This window comes from Balaenoptera physalus (assembly GCF_965194825.1).
Source record: "Balaenoptera physalus genome assembly, chromosome: 1".
NCBI classification, from domain to species: domain Eukaryota; kingdom Metazoa; phylum Chordata; class Mammalia; order Artiodactyla; family Balaenopteridae; genus Balaenoptera; species Balaenoptera physalus.
The window spans coordinates 144,256,069-144,271,972 of record NC_138882.1 but is presented as its reverse complement, the minus strand read 5'-3'; the positions used below and the strand labels follow the sequence as shown (position 1 = coordinate 144,271,972).

At 44.6% G+C, this 15,904-nt stretch overlaps 1 long non-coding RNA gene across 1 annotated transcript in view; it reads right to left on the bottom strand.

Annotated features, from left to right (window-relative positions):
• Positions 1-878: 878 nt before the first annotated feature.
• LOC309657118 overlaps positions 879-15,904 on the bottom strand; it is an 80,832-nt gene continuing 65,806 nt past the window's right edge. The window contains exons 2-3 of the long non-coding RNA XR_014261658.1: positions 5,069-5,201; positions 879-3,728 (exon numbers count right to left, since the gene is read on the bottom strand). This is a non-coding gene — a long non-coding RNA (uncharacterized lncRNA). The remainder of the gene's footprint in view (positions 3,729-5,068; positions 5,202-15,904) is intronic.

Genomic DNA, 15,904 nt, shown 5'->3' with positions numbered 1-15,904 from the left:
CATTCCTCTATTAGAAAGCAAGATCCTTGCGGGCAGCGGCCCTATCTTTTTCATGTCTTAACCCAACATTTACCACTAGGCTTGACCCGTAGTAGTTGTTTTATAAATGTGTATTGAATCAATGAATTCACTTTGCTAGGCACTGTCAAATTCAAAGATCTGAAAGACAGCTTGGCCCCTAAAGTTCTCATAGCCTGGTGGGGCAAAAAATGTGAACGTAATGGATTTGAAATAAGGCGAGGTGTTCTAAATGTACCCTACCTATGCATGGGCCTTTCCTGTTTATGAAGCACTAAATCCAATCCATTTTTTATTTGATTTTCAGGACACCCAGTGATATTGGCATAGAAGTTCTGCTAGCCTCACTTTACAGACATAAAATCAGTTACTTGGGATGCAAGGGATAGAAAGATTTAAACAAAATTACACAATTTATTAGTGACAGTCTGGACTGGCTCTGAATCCCAGGTCTGAGCTCTTCCAATGATGTCTTTGCAGTGTTCCAGAGTGAATGCTGGCATGTTCAACTCTGAACACTACAGGTGGCGAAACAGGCTTAACTGGTAAAGATCAACCTTATATTATAAAAGTGCTTTCTCAGTCATTCTCTCTTCTAGTCACTACACTGAATTTGTGTAGCAATTTTATACATAAAAGAATAGGGAACTCCCCGGTGGTCCAGGGCTAAAGAATCTGCCTTCCAATGCAGGGGATGCGGCTTGATCCCTGGTCGGGGAACTAAGATCCCACATGCTGCAGGGTAACTAAGCCCGCATGCCAAAACTACTGAGCCCGCGCGAGGCAACTAGAGAGAAGCCCGCGCGCCTCAACGAAAGATCCCGAGTGCCGCGACTAAGACCTGAGGCAGCCAAAAATAAATAAAAAGAATAGAGAGAGCGTTTAACTGTCTCTAGTGTAGACAAAATGTAAAGCTAGTCAGCAACTAAGTTAAAACTAGAATCTAAGACTCCTGGGTTACCACTCCCCCTTTTGCCTTCTCTCTGGCTTTGAAAAAAGACAGTTATGGGATCCTTGGATGGTAAGGATAGAAGAAACCTTATGTAGTGTACTCTCCCATCCCATGCAGACAGCTTCTCGTACACTTCCAGTGAAAACACACCACTTCCCACACTGAAACGCAGGCCATCCACTCTTGGAAATCCCTATTATTGGTCTTTATGTCATAAACAAACACAACTCTGACTCCCTGCCGTGTCCACTCATTGGTTCTGCAGTGGTTCAATTTTACTCTGTTTTCCTGGGTACCTGCTACGTGCCAAGCACCCCATAGATAGACACTATTATTACATCTTTTTTGCAAACAAAGAAACTGGGACTTTGAGAGGTTAGAAAACTTACCCAAGGTCACAGCTGGGACGAGGTAAGACCAGCTCTGCTGTTTTTAGATACAGTGCTGTCTGTGGCTTGCACTTAAGGAATACACAAATGAAAATGCATGCCTTCCTCCAGACAGAGCAAATAGGACCAGTTTTGCAGGCATGGCTCCCTCTACACCACTCTCCTGTTTTACAAGTCAGTAAAAATGTTCAGGAGCTCCCAATCCAATGGACGAGGTTCATTAATAATATGTAAAAGTTTATAGTTTATACAGTATAATCTCATAAACATTTATTAGTATGCTAATAGAGAGTAATGGCCATGGGAGCATAAAATGAGATGGGGACTGAAGTGATGGAGCAAAAGACCTGTCAGACAATCCACGGTATCATTTTTTCCAGCAACGGTATTACAGGGCTGATCTCCCGACAGATTCATTTCCCTGGTTGCACTTCTGGATGACCATGACAGAGTTGAAAGGATGCTGGGCTTGGGATCTGTTGATCTGGGTTCTAGTACTGAATCTGTCCTTAAAGAAGGAAAGGGAATTGACCTTTACTGAAACCTACCCTGTGCCAATGCTCTACTAGGCACTTCCGCAGTGATTTCTCCAACTGTTCTACCTGGGTGAGCTCATGCAATTGCTTGGCACATTATGAATATTCAAACATGTTTATTCAATTATGCTGAGTTGAAATCACTCCTCCCTCTGGGTTCAGTTTTCTCACTCTGTCTCTAAGATTCCAAGAAAGTCTTCCACCGTCTCTCCAAAATATATCAGGCAAGCGACAAAATTTAAATCATCCCACTTTTTTGAAATCAATGCAGGCCAGTTGAGTGCAAGAGACAAGACACCTGGAGTCTCGTCTGCCACTGCCCTCAGTGGCCACAGGCAAGTCACATTATGTAATGTGCTACAGTCGGTTTCCTCATCAGAATATAGAGATAATAAAGATGCCAAGACATGAGAAAGCCATGAACTATGTGGAAGTGTTTAGAAACACATATATGTGCATTTGGCTCTCTGCACAACACTTGAGTGAGTACCAACTATAAGCAAGCTCTCAGGCTGGGACACTGGGGACACAAACATGACTAAGACTGGATTTCTGTATTCAAGAAGTTCACAATGTGCATGTGATGGAGAATGAAGGGTAAGAAGTAATCCTTAAATAAAGTTGTAAATCAAGTTCTGTAGGAAGAGGAGAAACAATTCATTTGGATGGGATTTTTCAGAGAAAGTTTCATTAAAGAGAAGGATTACAGGGGCTTCCTTGGTGGCTCAGTGGTTGAGAATCCGCCTGCCAATGCAGGGGACACGGGTTCGAGCCCTGGCCCGGGAAGATCCCACATGCCGCGGAGCAACTAAGCCCACGTGCCACAACTACTGAGCCTGCGCTCTAGAGCCCACGAGCCACAACTACTGAAGCCCGTGAGCCACAACTACTGAGCCCGCATGCCGCAACCACTGAAGCCCACACGCCTAGAGCCCGTGCTCCACAACAAGAGAAGCCACCGCAATGAGAAGCCCGTGCACCGCAACGAAGAGTAGCCTCCGTTCGCCGCAGCTAGAGAAAAGCCCACGCGCAGCAATGAAGACCCAACGCAGCCAAAAATAAATAAATAAATTTATAAAGAGAAGGATTACATTTTTAACTTAGCCATGAAACATGAGCAGACAATTTCGCAGTTTGACTTTTTTTTTAACCTAACATTGTTTACAATGCATTTAGAGTTTATTTTAACTGCTATACAGTATTTCATTTTATGAAACCACAGCATATTTTGATTTGCCTACTAAGAGACAATTAAAACTGTTACCATTTTGCACTATTAGGCTGACTATCCCTGTCCATGCCTCAGTCACTTTTGAGATCTTTCCCTATCGTAGACAATTACGAGTGGAATGACTGGTGTATATTCCTTACCAAGTATTGCCAAACGGCTCCCCAGAGAACATGGGCAGACTAATACAATTATGCAAAATATAAAATCACATAATGTTATGTATTATTTGTGGATACATTTGAATATAGTAAACGTGCATTGAGAATGATTATATACCAGCTTCACCATGGTGCTTGCCTCCCGGGAAGGGAGAAGGAAAAGGACTTCTACAAATGCCAACCTCTCTTAAAGCTGGATGATGAGCATACGAGTTTCTGGTAAACAATTTCTGTACTTTTCTGGATGGAAATTTGAACTAGTTCATAATTAATCCCGTTTAAATTAGAAAACCCACATCAAGGATTGCAGTGGGGAGGAGTAGGCTTTCCAGGCTGAGGAAACGACGCCACCAGGAGCACAGAATAACGCAAGCATCGCGTGTCCCAGGAGTGGCCCCAGGTGAAGAACAAAGCATCGCTGTGACGGGCGTGAAGGATGCCGGGCTGGGAAAGACAATGAGAAAGGTCAGCGGGATCCAGCCACCCCAAGGTGTCTGGACTATGTTCTGAAACCAACGAGAAACCACTGAAGCTAGCTGAGGCCCTTAGGCCCCTGGCATTACCCGGACAGCACCAAGGGGGCCCATCAGCCACCCCTTCGTCCCTCCCCTCCTCACGCATCTCCGGACCTCTCGCGAGATGCTGCGGTCAGAATTAGAGAGCAGGGCGGGGAGGAGGCCGGGCCCCCGTCTCGGTGGCAACCTCTCGAGATGAGTCAGCTCACGGCTGCGAGCGTGGAAAATGCACATTGCCTCATGCACAGGTGTGAGAACTGGAGGAGCTGTGAGCCAGAGCCACCCTAAGCTCGATGAGAGTTCAAACAATCCCCAGAGCCAGCGAGAAGAAAATTGCCTCATAAAACTTCCCATTGATTTTAGTTCGATCCTTATAAACTCCCATGGGGCCAGATTGCTTTTAGCATGATTAATACCCCTGCCTTCCCCGAGGCGCGTTCCTTCTGCCTCCCTCCCTCCCCCTCTCTCTCTCTCTCTCTCTCTCTCTCTCTCTCTCACACACACACACACACACACACCCCACACCGCACACTCACAGCCTCTGGCACACACACTGTCTGTCCCACGCGCCCAGACATCCTCTCCAGCGGGGACGTGAGCACACAGAGATGCAGTATCTCTGCCTGAGTGCTTCTCACACTCCTTCTACACAGGGTTAAATGTTTCCCTTGTCTGGGAACTTCGAGTCGGTTTCCTTTTGTAATGTGTTTTTCTCACTTATCTCAAATCTGGCTAGGCTTTGCCTTATGACCAAAATTTTCCCTTGAAAACACCCAGGCTTCGCTTAACCCAGAGCGCTGGGCCCTCCATCAATCACGGGGCCCGATGACTGGTGGGTCGTCTCCACGAACCAAAACAAGCCACTCAGCAGCTTGTGCTTGGCCCAGCGGGACTCCCCAGGGTTCGGGGGCGGGAAGAAGACATCTCGGTGAGTCCGCCACGCAGCGGGGTGCAGACCTGGGGCCCGAGGCAAGAAGGGGCTTCTCAGACTTACACAGGAGCCCACACAGCCCTCTCCTCTGCTCAGGGAAAGCTGGCAACCAGGGAGGGGCAGGTTACCCGGCACTCCCTGCAGCACCAAACAAACTCCAAATGAACTTACAAGCAGGAAATGGCTCCCGAGGATACAGTTTCCCAGCAGACGTCAGCCTTCAGGACTTGTTATTTGGGGGGGGAGGGCGGCGGGAATTAGTGTGTGTAATAAGAAGGGAAAACATCCGTAATCATTCTCTTTCAAAGGCACACAGCTTAGCACAGACATTAGCTCACATTTACTACCATCTGGGAAATCCACTTCTCAATCAAGGCATATTCACTGCCAGGTACCACAGGCTGCTGCTCCTCAAGACTTCTCCCTCCCTTGAGGCTCCCCATCCTCTCTTCCAATTCTTTGCCTTAAAACCTACGAAAGAAGGAAGATTCCAGCTGGTAAGAGAGTACTTTGGAGAAGGCCAAGCTGTCCAGAAACCATATGGGGCCCCTTGAGCAGTAGAGACCAATGGCCAAGAAGAAGAGTCGGCGAGAGTTGGCTGGATGGAGTTGTGTAGACAGGGAGTTCCATCCACCCCATGGTGCTTTGGAAGACTCGTGACTCCAAGCTCCGTCTCAGGCTTCACCTACCCCTGGGATGGCCATGGCCTCTCCACCTCATTCCAAACACCTGTGTCCTTAGTGCCCTTCCCTTCTGCAGAGATCCTTTCTCCCCAGATGGAGTCGAGGGGATTTGAAAGCACAAACTTGATCTTATTCTTCCATCGTCCCCACAGCTCCAAGCACATGGTAAATGCCTATTAAATTGTTTGATTGGTTGAAGTTCTTCAGAAAGGAGGTGTGTACAAAAAGATGGCCCTGGGATGTTTACTCTGGAAAGTTCCTATAAAGCACACAGTCCAGAGTGGGGTTGTGTCAGTGAGCTAACCCCCCATCGCAGTAGCTCAGATCCAAACATAGTGACCCAGGGTGGACTTTCTCTGTGCATCAGTGGTGCCCCTGGTTGATACCACGGAACATCTGTGGGACTTTAATGCTCTATCTCTTTTGCAAAGCAGAGAGGTTAAGAGCAGGGGCAATGGGCATCAGGCTGCTTTCGGTTCAAATCCCAGCTTTACCTCCTACCAACTGAGTGACCTTGGGGCTCACCTACCTCATCGCTAAAACTGGGTTATGAAGAGTTTGTACCTCATAGGGTTGTTGTGAAATTAGGTGCCTTGTTGCATTCAAGTCTATATATGTATATGTATATATATGAACAGTGGCTGGCATATTTATCTAACAATAAATATTTACCATATGCCAGGCACTACTGTAATTGCTAGAAATACAACAGGGAATAAAAACAACAGACAAAAAAAAAAAAATCCATGTCCTCATGAAGCTAATAGTCTAGCGGGGACGTCACCCTAAAGAAATATCAGTGACCCTCATAATTAGTTTATTTTTATTATTTCTGTAGCATCACCCTTTGTCTCCCCTACTGGCCTGTATCTCCAGGCCTGGCAAAGTTCCAGGCACACGATGGGTATTCAGTAACCAGCTTTTGAATAGACAATGACTAGATGAATGCATAATTGTAACACTGCCATATTTATGTCAATTTCAAAATTACATTAGGCAACATGTATTGAGCCCTGATCTAGGGACTTAAACTAACTGAGGACTCAGGCCTCACAGCACACCTACAGGGCCAGTACTGTTATTATCCCCATTATACAGATGAGGAAACTGAGACAGACAGAAGTTAGAAATCTTGCTCAAGACCACCTAGCCAGAGTTCACACTCATTTGCCCATGCCGTCCTGCCTCTCAGTAGAACAGAATAGGCCAGGTTTTTTAAATGTGCAGTGGACACTCTTCCCATGACTGGGAGGAAATCAGCCAGCACTTGGACAATTGTAGCCACCTAACTCACCCACCTGGCCTTGGTCCCACCCCACTTGCACAAAGCAGCCAGAGATGATTACCGTAAGTGGCAGAGCTAATCTAGTCACATCCCTGCTTGAACACCCACCACCACCAGCACCACCACTACCACCCCTGTGAGTCCTTGTTGTCTTTAAAATGTTCTTCAGACTTTTTTTTAACTGTTATCCACAGTAAGAAATACATTTCACACTGTAACCCAGTACACACAAAAGAAATAAAAGTTTCCCTAAACAGCACCTGGCCCTCTTTTGGCAATGTATCTTGTGCTGGGAATCTTCATTTCCTCTTCCGGATCCCCTCTACCCTCTCCACCCTGCCCTGCTCTGGCTTCAAAGTCCACCTCAACTACTTAGTGGCTTTGTGACCTTGGACAAGTTATTGAACCTCTCGAAGCCTCATTTTTCTTCCCTGGTAAAAATACGGATGATAATCATAACACCCAGCATAGAGGACAAAATGAAACTGTACATAAATTCTTAGCATATGCCAGCCTATAGCCACACTCCAAGAAATGTCAGCTAGAGTTATGATTATTTTGAGTAGACACAACCGTAAATGTGCATCAATTTTCATTAAGGTGCTATAGTACCTGGCCCTGATTTAGTGAAGAGGCCTCAGACATAGGAAGTGTGCCCACAGTCTTGTAGCCACGTGATTAAAATGACTGTTTTAGAACAAAGACCACCACCACGTTGTTTAAGACAATTTTTAAAACACATTCAGATCGATCGCCCTACAGATCTCAGTTGTCCCCAGTTGCTTGTTGGAAGACAACTTCTGAGCTGAAGAGTAGTTTCGTCTCTGGGGGTGTCTCACTGTGCCCAGAGGCAGAAACTTTAGCCCGTGACAGTCCTAACAGACTCACCTAACCGCGTGTTTCGGGGTACTGGGGAGTGAGCCACCTATAACGCGGGTCTCCCACGTGAGACTGTGCTCTTGCAGGAGCACAAGCAATGGCTTTTTATTCTCCAGAATTAGGGATTATTCCCAAAAGGCAGACACCCAAGTTAACAGCCAAGTTCTACAAGGGGCCAAGGCATTCTGTTAGGAAAGAAGAAAAATCCCAGGTTATAAGTCACCTGGAAGGCAGTTTAATTATAAAATGTGTGAAGCTGAGTTTTAAATGTGAAGGTTCATACGGGCTGTTTCCTAGGACCCTTTGAAAAGTGTTAACTTGTTATCGTTATAGGAAATTTATGAATGTACCCAGCTCAGGGCTATATATTATTTCCTAGGCTCTTCAATAATTCGCAGTTACAAGGAGCCGGTATTCCCTATTTAGACTTTCCAATGCTGACATCAAATTCAAGGCAAAGGCCTTAGATGAAAACATTTATATCAATAGTCTGATCACCATAAAACTCTTCGAACTTTGGAAAGTGTTTAGCATCCTTAGATAATATTTAAACAACTGCCTTCTTACCATGCCCCTCCCTCCTACAGACCAACAACGTGAACTTTCTTGCTATCTACCCAACACATGCGCACACACAAACACAAACACACGCACGCACACGCACAATTCCATTTTGAAAAGATAATTACTGCAGATAGAAACTGCCTGGCGCAAGATGTGTTGGTGCAGAAGATTAGTCACTAAGTGTCCCGAAAAACTCCACCCCAACCGAAAACCAACTCGCTCCAGTCACAGTGGTGAGGATGGGATTACAGCCCTTGCTGCCACTCACCCCCTCTCCACCTGTCAGCCTGTGAGATCAACGGAAAGGGCCAGGAGAGGTTGGCAGATGGTACCAGAGGCCACCTTTCTATAAGCCCACATTCAAGTTTTCATTCTACAAATAGCCTGGGGGCAGGGCAGCAGGGGGGAATGGAGAATATGCACCAAAGATGAATAGAAACCTCAACCTTGTCACCAAGCAGTAAGGGACACAGTTGATAAATCATCAACTGCAAAGAGTGTGGTGACTGTTGTATCAGAAGTCTGAGCAGCCTCAGTATGCCAGCCTGGGAGAGCTGGACCCAGTGGTGTGCTGGTCAGTGTTTAACAACCAGCTGTCCAGGGGAGAAGCCCTAATTTGTAGCTCTTGCCAATTTCCATGGTGTAAATACTCCCACAATGACCAATTTCAAGCTACCTACATGATGTCACAGAACAGAGAGTTGGGCAAAGATGCACAGTGACACCCCAGTATGTAGTACCTCCACCATACAGGTCCAATAGGCGTAATAACCTCAAGACTCTAGATCTTAATAAACGTGAGCTGCGCAGTCTGTCAGATTTCTGTGGCACACGGTAAAATGTAATAAAATAATTTGGAAGCAATGAATTTTGAGTATTTATTAACTCTGTTTTAAGTATCATATATTCTATTGCACATTGAGATTAATTCAGGTTTTAATGGTGGTTGTGTTTAACAAACAGCTCACAAAATTCCTGCAGTTTTTAACAATTGGCTTTTATGGGTGGTTGCACCCTACTCCAGCGCACCGCTGGATGGACCTCACTTGGACGGAGAGCTGAGTAGGGCTCCGGTGCCAGGGCAGGGGTACAAAGAGGCCAGATGTGAGCCGAGAGCTTACCTGAAGCCATCTGGAGTGCAAGAGCTAGGGATGCAGGCCAAGCCAACATTTACAGGGAGCTGAAGGCCAGACACAGAGGAGACAAAGTACTGAGAGCAGACCAAAAGAGCCAGGGGCCAACTCCACAAAGAAAATGCGGCAGAGAGTTGATATGGGGCCAAGCCTCGGTCGGACAGAGAACAAAGAGAACAGGTCGGGAAGAAGTGAGGCGGTTTTTGGAATGCACCACGGAAATCTGAGCGGTTGCGCAGCTCACATTTATTAATGAATACCCTTGATCATTGTGCATGAGCACTTAATAATCATTATGGAGCACTTAACATAGACGCGGGCTGTTGTAAGTGCGTCACATGTTTTATCCCACTACTGAGAGCCCCATTTTACAGATGGGACAGACAGCCGAACTCCAGATCCTGTGGTGGCCCTAGCTTTGCGATGCAGGCACATGTGTGTGCTGGGCTGGTTTAAAATGCTCTACAGAAAACAAGCAGTATGTGAAGAAATACTCCAAAGTGGAATAGATACTTGTTTCCCAGCCTGTGTTCAAATAGTTGGTCCAAAATAATATCTGTGTTCAGAGGTATCACCACAGGTTGCCTATGGGGGGAAGGAGAGGGTTAAGTTAAGCAGTGGTTGATCTTGCCTTTTGGTGAACCAGTTGCCCTGTGAGCACTCTGAGGAAAATACAAATGTAGTCCCTGCCCTCCTGAAGCTCCAGTTTGCACTCCTTCACCCCCACGCTCAACACCTTGGATGTGACGCCACGAGCAGTCCTCGCTTCCCGAGTCTCCTCTCTCCAAACACAACTTCGGTGCCTCTTGCTCTAAGGCCAGTGCGTGCAAGTCAGCCCAACCCACGCCCAGCACCAGACCCCAGCCCAGCCTGCAGCCCAGCCTGGGCAGAGCCCTGGGTCCTTGCCCCAGACCGGAGATTCTAGCCCGAGAGCGTCTTGAGATTGTAGAGAAATTTTTCCCAGAGGACCTAGCACAGTGCCTGGGATCATAAATAGGTGCTGAACTGAACCCCAAGGCCGCCGGAGCAGAGGCAAGGAATTACCACCGTTCCATATTTATTAGGCCTTCTCATTTTATGAGTCACTGCATGGGACACGGGCCAACTGCTCCTCTTCCCTTAGGAAGTGGCCTTCTAACTCAGAATGACACAGTATTGCACATTCCCCGCTGGGAACCACAGAGACCTCACAAATGTCTCAGGCTGGCTGGAAGCTTTATTCTGAGTCCCATGTAGTGTTTTCTCTGCTTTTGTCTTTGACCAGCTGGGGCACGTGAGGAAGAGCTATCAGGAAGGGCCAGGATCATGGCTTCGGGAAATCATGGCTTCGGGAAAGTTTGGGATTAGGTCTCACCCACCGACCTGGGAAAGTCTTTATGAATTCATTTTCGTCTCACCGTCAGTGATGCTCCATTGGCTAACTCAGACAAAGGGAGAGGTCTGTTTTCAATTAGGCTTCTCAAAAAAGTGTTTTTAAATAGCCCGTAAAAGTAATCCGATAGAGGCCATAGAGGTGCGAGGTGTCGTCATCATCTTGTTCGGAAAACATCACTCAGAATGCACCCCAAAGCGAGAAGGGGAGCTTGTGACGTCTTCAAAATTTTAATCTGTGAAGTGAACCTGCAGGATTAGTTGTCCCCCTTTGTGCCAGCTTTAACGTGTCCTCCACTAGGGAAATCCGAGGCTTTGGATGATTAGCCTGGTTGGATCACGTTACCCTGTTTGGCTCTGCAGAAATCACACTTTTCATTTTGCCTTTAATCCTAACAGTCACCAGGAAGGTTAGCCCCAAACACAAATGATACATTGTGGTCTTACTTTCAAACAATTATCAACTCATAAATCTTGGTCAGACAGTAATGAGAGTGCGAGAAATAATTGAATTCAGTCCAGACGAACAGGGTTGGAGGGAGGAGAAACTAAGGGGAGGTGAAAGACAGAGGGAGGGGGTCCAGGGCCCGGGAGCCAGAAAGTCTCTGTTGACTCCTGTTTGTCCTTGTTGAATCGCTGCATTTAGAGGCTCGGATGGATATGAGTAAGGCCATTAAAAATGGTGACGGTCCAGCAGGAGCTCGGAAAATAGAGGGTAAAATCTAAATAAGATTGATACTGGCTTTAAGGGTAGCCAGTAAAAGGGAGAGAATGGAAAAGGAGTCAGGGACTGGGGGGCTGAGAGTCTCAGTTCAGCAAATTTCCACACTGTGTGGCCCTGGGAGAACCATTTGACTTCTCGGTGTTGGGAATGGGGCTGCCCGTCCCTCTTACATCATAAGAGTATCATAAGGATCACATGAGATAATACACTGAAACATGTAAACAAATCCTCAAAAGAGACCATATTCTTAAGCCATGTTAACTCCATTTAATTAGTCAACAGAGATTTGGAGACAATCCTATTGGCGCTATATTCCAAACACATCTAGAACTTATCTACTTCTTAGCAGCTCCACCGCTGCCATCTGGGTCCCATCCAGCATCTGCTTTTCCCTGGATTATTGGAACAGTCCTCAATAATCTCTCTTTCCATGAGTGCCCCTCCTCCAAAATTCATTCTTTATCCACCATCTAGTCATGACCCTCTCAAATATGTCATGTTACTCTTCTGATCAAAACCCTCCAACGATTCTCCCTTCCACATTAAGTGTCTCGGCGGTAAAGGAGAGGAAACTTTGCACCACGGTGCCTTCCTAACCAACCCGGCTTGCACCCCTGAGAATCTGCTACAAATACCTCCTAAGCTGGCAGCCCCCATAACAGAAAGGGAAGGAATCGAATTCAGCTTGAACTAACCAGCATTTTTGTTTTCAGCACCAAGCATTGCCAATGAACACGTCTTACCCAGTTATGGCGCTTTATAGTGTTTTTCCATATACAGTTTTATTTCATTCTTATCCCAACAGGGTAGGTGTTTTCGTTATCTTTTTACCATCGACAAAGAAGCAGATTACATAGTGAATCTTTGGCAGAGCCATGTCTCTTACACCTTCTTTCAGTTGTAAGTGAATTTAGCTTAGCTGGTATGAACAATGACAACAGATGCTCCCTGCCTGATGTCCTGCGCTTTAGAATTTTGCTGCCATGATGCCTGTCTGTCTTGCTTCCTCTGTCTCCCAATTAAAGTGAAGGCGATCAGAGTGCAATGACCATGTCAGACCTCCAAGGGGCTTGCCGGCTTCTTGGCATGATGTTGTTTTGCAATAGTAACAGAGGCTAGAGTATGAAGCCAATAAACAAATAACTCAGTAATTATAAGCCTTATGAAGAAAGAAACCAAAGGGATGCTGAGAAAGAGAGTAGTTTTGATGAGGGTGATCTACTTTGGATAGGGTAGCCAGGGACGTGTTCCCATTTAAACTGAGAACTAGTGGATGACTAGCTGCTCCCTGGTGAAAGACCTTGGCAGGACAGAGATAACTAGTAGCTCCCTGAAAGCTTACCATGTGTAGGAGCAAAGATTGTGGACATCCCGAGAACAGGACTTCTGTAAAAGAAAATGGGTAGGGCGGTGGGAATGGAGCCACACATGCTCAGTTTTTCCTTTCATTCAAGGAAAATTTATTGAGCATCTACTATGTGCCAGGCGGCATGAGAGCTATGAACAAAATTCATGGAGCATGTATTCTAATGGAAGAGACATAGACGATTTTTAAAATAATGTATTAGATACTGAGAAGTGCCACAAATATAAACTAAAAAGAATTAAAAAGGGATAGAGAATGATAGAAGTGGGGGTAGGGAGAAAGTTTGACAATTAGGTAGGGTCAGGGTAGCCACACTCAGGAAGTGACATTCTTATAGAGACCCGAATGAAGGGAAGAAATAAATAAAATTTGGGGAGAGAAGAGGGTTAGAAAATATATTAGCAGCAGCAGCAGCAACAAATGCAAAGGCTCTGGCACAAAACTATCTTGCCATGTTCAAGAAGAATTCAAGGAATAGTAAGCAGCTCAGTGAGGCTGGAGAGGGTGGGCAGGGGAGGAATAGAAGGCAAAGAGAGGGGAGGTGTTGCCATGAGCAAGATCACGAAAGGCCTTATCCCTTCATTGGGACTTTGGATTTGACTTTGTGCACTGAACAGCCATTGCCTGCTTTTGATCAAGGGAGTAGCATGACCTGATTTATGTTTTAAAATATCATCCTGGCTGCTGTTTGGTGAATGGCTTGCCAGAGACAAGAGTAGAAGTCAGGAGAGAGGCAACAATGGAGGTGGTCCAGGTAAGGGGTGATGGCGAGAGAGACTACAGACTCAGGTAAGAGTGGAGGTGCAAAGAGGTGGACAGGTGTGGGATGTTTGGGGAGAAAGCGGTCACAAACTTGTGTGTGACTGAAGTGGGTGACGGGAAAGAGAGAGGAATCAAGGGCCCTATTAGGTCTGGGCCTGAACAATGGGGTAGATGGCGGTGCCATTTCCTTAGATAGGAAACCAGCAGAGGCCCAGGCTGTGGAGGACAATGTGTGAAGTTTGGTGGCGAGAAGGGAGTCGAGTGAGATGTGTGTGCTCCCTTCCTTCTCTTGGTGTCTCCAATCAGGTCAGTCTTTAGGAAGGAGGACAAGAGATGCAGATCCCATACTTTCTCCTCCTAGAGAGATGAGGAGAAATTTCGTCATAGGCATGTAAGAAAATGCTTACAAATGCTCACCCTAAAATTATATTTTGTTTTCAGTTTAATTCACCTGGGGAAAGGAGTAGAAAGAAGGGGTAAAGAAGAGACAGAGAAACATGTAAATAACTAATACAATCCAAACTGTTGTAAAGTGCTAGAAGGATCCTTCGATTATTTATGTCTGCATCCCAACACCTGTTACTGTGTCTGGCACAAAAACATTTGTTGAATTGAATTGTCATACAAAGTATGAATGAAGAATAAAAGATAATTCTGCATGGGGGGATCAAAGAATTCTTGGAAGAGGATTTAAAGTCTTAATTTGGAATTTTCTCTAAGTCTGTTGTTTCAATTGATAGCATTACTCAAACACAGAGTAATATTATGGTCCTGGTACTATGAAGACCTACTTCAGCAAGTCAAGGCTCTGCCCAAAGATCTTGGAGTCTGAGAGTGTATCAGCCCAGAATAAGTTGAGACCTCAGACAAAGTTTATAAAAATTAGTACCATAGTAGAAAGTGATTAAGTACACAGATTATAGGTTTCCGTCTCTCCTCCACCAGTTTACTTGCTGTGTGTGCTTCAGTTTCTTCATCTGCATAACAGAAATTTTAATAGTAACCATCTCAAAAACGTGTACATATTAAGTGTGTTAATATGCATAATATACATAGAGTAAATGCCAGGCACATGGAAGAAATATACTACTACCACTCCTATGCTGCTACTAGTAGTAACTCGTATTACTACTAGTACTAGTAAGTACTACTAGTCCTACTGCAACAGCAGGTCTAACAAGCTTAAGAGTCATGTAATTTAATCTATTCCAAGGTGCACATTCTTGAAAATGATTTCTTAAAACAGGAGTGTATAAAGGATTAATATTAAGAATAAATGGTAAATAGGAATATATAAGCCAATAATTAAGTATTCTTTTCCATTAAAGCTATTTTTTTTTTTTTTTTAAAGCTATTTTTAAAATCAAAAAAAGCAAGCGTACTTTTTTTTTCTTCTGGTATCCATGAACACTGAAGATTCTCTCTAATCTATTTGACTGAACAGTGTGGTTTTTTAATGGTATCCAATACGGAAGTTTTCGGAATAAAAATATGGCTTTATAAAATTAATACCTTATGGATAATAACAATTATTGGTGAGGATGTGGAGAAATTGGAGCCCTCATACATTGCCGATGGGAATGTAAAATGGTACAGCTGCTTTGGAAAACAGTTTGACAGTTCCTCAAAAAATTAGCATAGAGTTCCATATGACCCAGCAATTCTACTTCTAAGTATATATCCAAGAAAAATTAAAACATATATTCATATAAAAATTTATGCATAAGTGTTGTTGCAGTATTATTCATAATAGCCAAAAAGTGGAAACAACCCAAATGTCTATCAGCCATGAATGGTAAACAAAGGTGGTATATCCACATTAAAGAATGTTATTTGGCCATAAAAAGAAATGAAGTACTGATATTTCCTGCATCTTGGGTGAACCTTGAAAACATTAAGTGAAGGAAACTCGTCACAGAAGGCCACATCTTGTCTGACTCCATTTACACAAAAAGTCCAGAACAGAAAAACCCACAGAGACAGAAAGTAGATTAGTGATAACCAGAGGGTAGGAATGGGAAGTGAGTGACTTCTAATGGTTACAGGCTTTCTTCTGGGGGATGATGAAAATGTTCTGCAATTAGATAATAGTGATAGTTGCACAACTTTGTGAATATACTAAAAACCACTGAATTACATACTTTAAAAGGTTGAATTTTATGTTATGTGAATTAAATCTCAAAAAATTAATAGATTAGAGTTGTTTTGCAAGTCTGTATTTGAAAAGTATTTTTATGTAATTATCTAGGATGTGAGGCTGTGGGGTTATTTAATGAGATAATATATGTAAAGCACCTGACACAAGGAAGTTGCTCAATAAACCTGTAGTGATTCTATCATTCTGAATGAGGACAGGGTCATAGATTCAGAAGTTACGTGGGCCACCAGGCCCCATACCACTCCAAGG